Raw genomic sequence first — 5,606 nt, forward strand, 5'->3', positions numbered from 1 at the left:
ATAAGGCACAGTTCCCTGCCTTATACAGTAGGTCCTCCATTGTTTATCCATTTTAAATATAGCAGTGTGTACATGTCAATCCCAAACTCCCTATGTCCCTCCCCTCACCTGTTCTTAGTTGAAATGAGGCTGTGTAGACCCTCCACAGCAGACTGTTAACAAACCTGCGTGGCTTTATTTTTTGGCTGTACTGCAGCATGTAGGATCTTGGTTCCCTGATCAGGGATCAAACCCACACCCCCTGCTGTGGGAGCATGGCATCTTAACCCCTGGACAATGCAGCAATTCCCTGCATGGCTTTAGAATAAACGAGGGGAAACCAGTTTGATTGTTGACATTTTTAACATGGATCATAGATGAGTCTTTAGCATGAAGCGGCTGGGTTGAGCACCCGTCTTCCAGGGGCCATCTTCCAATGCCTTGTTGCCTGACTCCACAAACATTTTTGGAGCGCCTCCTGTGGGCCAGAGTTCCACCGGGCCCTGTGGGAGCAGGTTATAAACTGTGCATACAGAGAACTGACCCTTTGTTTTCAACGACCTTATTTCTCTGAAAGAGATTATATCCTCACTTCCATTTGTAGTTCAGATTCCATCATGAACTCCAGGAACTACTTCAATCCCTTGGTTGTATTGGAATTTCATCACAAATGTAAGCTGTTGGGTTAGGCGCATTGATCAGGGCCTCACACTGCAGGGCAGGGGTTTCACCACAGTGCTATGAGCAGATTCTTTTTCACTGTTAGCACTTCATCTTTGCATTGATCCCCTCTTGTTCCTATTCTTATTAGAAATCTGCTATCCATTAGGGTAGTTTTTGGCTGCAGGTTATTCTTGTTTATATTTTATTTACTTTTGAAGCATGGTGTTCAGTAAGATGGCAGTGGTCAGGCCAAGAGAAGATCAACCAGAAAGACCTGTATTCTTTCCCTGGAGGGGAAAGGCTGTCCTGGTTGGGGTGGAGGGGGGCATTTCCTATTCTTTCAAATTTGACACCGTTGTTTCTTTTTCCTCTAGTGATGTTAAAAAAAAAAACAAACAAAAAACAGGTGATGACAAGGAGAATCCCCAAATAGTCCAATGGTCAGCTGTTCCCCAATGAGACCAGCTGCCCAACCATGAGCATTTGTTAGACTGTAGAAATGAGCTTTCCAAAAGGCAACCCAGTAACACTTATTTTGCTGAGCATGTTTGGTCTTTTCGAGATTGTATTTTTTATATTTGCCATGTTTCACAAAGGTATTTCAGAATTTCTATGAAAAGTACTATAGATAGTGCCTGATGGATGATACTTTATACTTGGGAAGCACTAGACCTTTTTTTAAATTTTTTTGGCCGCACTCCTTGACTTGTAGGATCTTAGTTACCCGACCAGGGATTGAACCCAGGCCCTCAGCAGTAAAGTGCAGACTCCTAACCGCTGGACTGCCAGGGAATTCCCTAAACATTGTTTTTTTGTTTTTTTGAGGGGAGTCAAAGTTACTAAGGCATAATTTACATACAGTAAAATTCACCCTTTTTTAAGGGTGCAGTTCAATGAGTTTTGAAAACTGTAACCGCCACTGCAATCAACATGTAAAATACTTCCACCACCCCGGAAAGTCCCCTCGTGGGCCTTTTTTTAAGATTTATTTTTTCATTTTAATTTTGGCTGTGCTGGGTCTTCACTGCTGTGCAGGGGCTTTGTCTGATTGTGGTGCCTGGGCTTCTCATTGTTGTGGAGCACCAGCTCTAGGCACGGGGGCTCAGTAGTTGTGGCGCATGGGCTTAGTTGCCCTGAAGCATGTGGGATCTTCCCCGAGCAGGGATCGCATCCATGTCCCCTAAGTTGGCAGGTGGAAGCCCCCCTCAGGAGTTTTTACAGTCAGTCCCCTTCCCTCACTCCTAGCCCTGGTAACTACTGTCCCCTCAGTTTACCTTTTCCAGAATGTTGTATAAATGAAATAACCCAGTACATAGCCTTGTGTGACCAGCTTCTTCCACTTCAGATCAGATCAGTCGCTCAGTCGTGTCCGACTCTTTGCGACCCCATGAATCGCAGCACGCCAGGCCTCCCTGTCCATCACCAACTCCAAGAGTTCACTCAGACTCATGTCCATCGAGTCAGTGATGCCATCCAGCCATCTCATCCTCTGTCGTCCCCTTCTCCTCCTGCCCCCAATCCCTCCCAGCATCAGAGTCTTTTCCAATGAGTCAACTCTTCACACGAGGTAGCCAAAGTACTGGAGTTTCAGCTTTAGCATCATTCCTTCCAAAGAAATCCCAGGGCTGATCTCCTTCAGAATGGACTGATTGGATCTCCTTGCAGTCCAAGGGACTCTCAAGAGTCTTCTCCAACACCACAGTTCAAAAGCACCAATTCTTCGGCGCTCAGCCTTCTTCACTGTCCAACTCTCACATCCATACATGACCACAGGAAAAACCATAGCCTTGACTAGACGAACCTTTGTTGGCAAAGTAATGTCTCTGCTTTTGAATATGCTATCTAGGTTGGTCATAACTTTCCTTCCAAGGAGTAGGCGTCTTTTAATTTCATGGCTGCAGTCACCATCTGCAGTAATTTTGGAGCCCAGAAAAATAAAGTCTGACACTGTTTCCACTGTTTCCCCATCTATTTGCCATGAAGTGATGGGACCAGATGCCATGATCTTCGTTTTCTGAATGTTGAGCTTTAAGCCAACTTTTTCACTCTCCACTTTCACCTTCATCAAGAGGCTTTTGAATTCCTCTTCACTTTCTGCCATAAGGGTGGTGTCATCTGCATATCTGAGGTTATTGATATTTCTCCTGGCAATCTTGATTCCAGCTTGTGTTTCTTCCAGTCCAGCATTTCTCATGATGTACTCTGCATATAAGTTAAATAAACAGGGTGACAATATACAGCCTTGACGTACTCCTTTTCCTATTTGGAACCAGTCTGTTGTTCCATGTCCATTTCTAACTGTTGCTTCCTGACCTGCATACAGATTTCTCAAGAGGCAGATCAGGTGGTCTGGTATTCCCATCTCTTTCAGAATTTTCCACAGTTTATTGTGATCCACACAGTCAAAGGCTTTGGCATAGTCAATAAAGCAGAAATAGATGTTTTTCTGGAACTCTCTTGCTTTTTCCATGATCCAGCGGATGTTGGCAATTTGATCTCTGGTTCCTCTGCCATTTCTAAAACCAGCTTGAACATCAGGAAGTTCACGGTTCACGTATTGCTGAAGCCTGGCTTGGAGAATTCTTCCACTTAGCACAGTGTATTTCAGATTCCTCTATATTATTGACATGTCAGTAGTTTTTTCCTTTTTATCCCTGACTTAAGGCTACATCCCAGTTTTTAAAATCTGGAATGGATTATTTCTTGCTTCAGTGATTATGAATAAAGAACAGCATTCATTCCTTCAGATCCATCATCTTGTTTGAACTTCAGGACACTCTGAGAGTTGCATATTGTTACAGCAGTGTCTGAGAAAAAGGACACACCAAGGGTTATGCCACATGAGGTCACGTGGCAACAGTTGGGATTTTAGTCTTCTGCCTCCCAACTAGAAAGGATTTTTGTTTTTTACCAAGATACAATTCACATTCCATAGAATTACAACTAGAAAGGTTTTAATTGAACTTAACGTAAATTAAGAAGTATTACAAAATCAAACCCATACTGAAACATCTCCATGAATATTTCATTTCTCCCTCTGTGTTATCTCTTGATCCAATGGGGCTCTTTTAAACCATGGGTAACCCAAAAATGAATAAAGTGTACTAGTCCAAAATAAACTTAAATGGATATAACAAATAATGGAAACAATCTAATATCAGGCAATAGATTGGGTATATCCATTATGGTGTAGGTATGTAATGGACAAGCATGCAGCCATTTAAATAGATATTGAAGAAGACAGTAAAAGGACCTTGGTCATGATATACAGCTAAAAAAATCAGGTTACAAAACAATGAGATCAAGGTGAACCTACTCTTGTAAAGTTTACATAGAAATAAATTAGTTGATAAAGTGAATATAAAGGAAAATATTATCAGTGGTGATATCTGGGCCATGGAATAACAGGTTTTGAATTTTTTCTTTTGGTTATCTGTACTATCTAAATTTTTCAATGTAAGCATCAATTTGTGATGTTTAGTCACCAAGTCAAGTCTGATTCTGTGAGTCCACAGACTGTAGCCCACCAGGCTCCTCTGCCCATGGGATTTCCCAGGCAAGAATACTGGAGTGGGTTGTCATTTGCTTCTCCAGGGGATCGTCCTGACCCAGGGATTGAAGCTGCATCTCCTGAGTTGGCAGGCAGATTCTTTACCACTGAGCCACCGGGGAAGCCCAGTTAGTGTGATCTATTTGTAGAGATAATACATGAAAGGTGCACAGTGACAAATTCAAAGAGAACTCCTTCCCTACCCCCTAGATTGCTAAAAAGAACATCTATTTTTTTTTTTTTAAGTTTTTTCAACCAAAACAACTACACTTCCTCCACCCCACCTACCTGAATTATTTCTAGATACCTCGCCTCTGATGAGGTCGGGTGACGCCCTGGGGCTGTTCTGGGCCCTTAACCTGGGCCTTGTCTTCACTCCTCTGGCAGGTGATCCCACTTCTCCCCCGTAGCCCCTCTGGGACTAGGTTCTCTCTACTGCTTTTCATTTCTGTTCCCCTGGGTCAGACCCTGAACCCTGACAGGAGACACAGAGAAGCTTTAGTCAGATCACTACTTTCATAGAGAAAAGAAAGTCATAGAGAGAGGAAGGGGGGGCGGGGGTAGCAGTGGAGGAAGGAGGGACAGAAAAACTTCCTTCCGCCCCAGAGCTTCCATAACCTCCTTCAGCACTTCCTGCTAGTGTGGTGGAATGAGTCTGAGCTTTGGCATCAGACATGGGTTCAAATAGCCATCTATGTTCACAGATGCATTCACTCGGTGAGAATATTTTGACTCTCTCACCATGCACCCGCTCCTGGGTGAAGCAGTGTGCGACCTTGAGGAGGTTTGCTTCACCTCTCCTCTCTGGTTCATCGGTAAAAAGAAGACAGTGTCAACCGCACAGGGTAATTGTGAGGGTATTTTTATAATTAATTTTCGATTTTTATTTTTGGCTATGCTTGCGTGGGCTTTTCTCTAGTTTCAGTGAGCAGGGAAATAATGACTCCGGGACTCTATTAAATATTGTTGTGCTGACCGGAGAAATCTCAGGCTCGCCAGGCCCAGGAGGCGTAGACGAGGGTCAGGAGGAGGAAGGTGGCCACAGACAGCAGCATGTTCTTGTGGTTCTCCCGCCGAACCAATTTCAGCTCCTTCTCATAGTTGGAGGCTTTGTTCATCAGGCTGCTTTTCTCCTTCTCCAGAGACCTCTTGGCCTCTGAGCTCAGCTCCACCCCACAGAGCCTGGAGTTCACAGCCTCCAGGTCTCTCCAACGTTGTGGCAGCTTCTTTCTAGCCCATGAATCTCTAGAGCGATGCCCAAACTGTCTCGCTTCATTTTAGTCCTGTTACTTGTCAGGTTCTTGGAGCCATTATTTCCCCGCTCTGGTTGCTGTGTGCAGGCTTCTCATTGCGGTGACTTCTCCTTTTGTGGGGCATAGCCTCTTGGGCATGCAGACTTCAGTAGCTGCAGCAT

The 5,606-nt window shown here is 44.2% G+C and overlaps 1 pseudogene; it reads right to left on the reverse strand.

The window, feature by feature from the left end:
* Positions 1–5,178: 5,178 nt before the first annotated feature.
* On the reverse strand, positions 5,179–5,606 carry LOC112578883 (annotated as a pseudogene).

This window comes from Bubalus bubalis, chromosome 14 (genome assembly GCF_019923935.1).
Source record: "Bubalus bubalis isolate 160015118507 breed Murrah chromosome 14, NDDB_SH_1, whole genome shotgun sequence".
Classification (NCBI taxonomy): domain Eukaryota; kingdom Metazoa; phylum Chordata; class Mammalia; order Artiodactyla; family Bovidae; genus Bubalus; species Bubalus bubalis.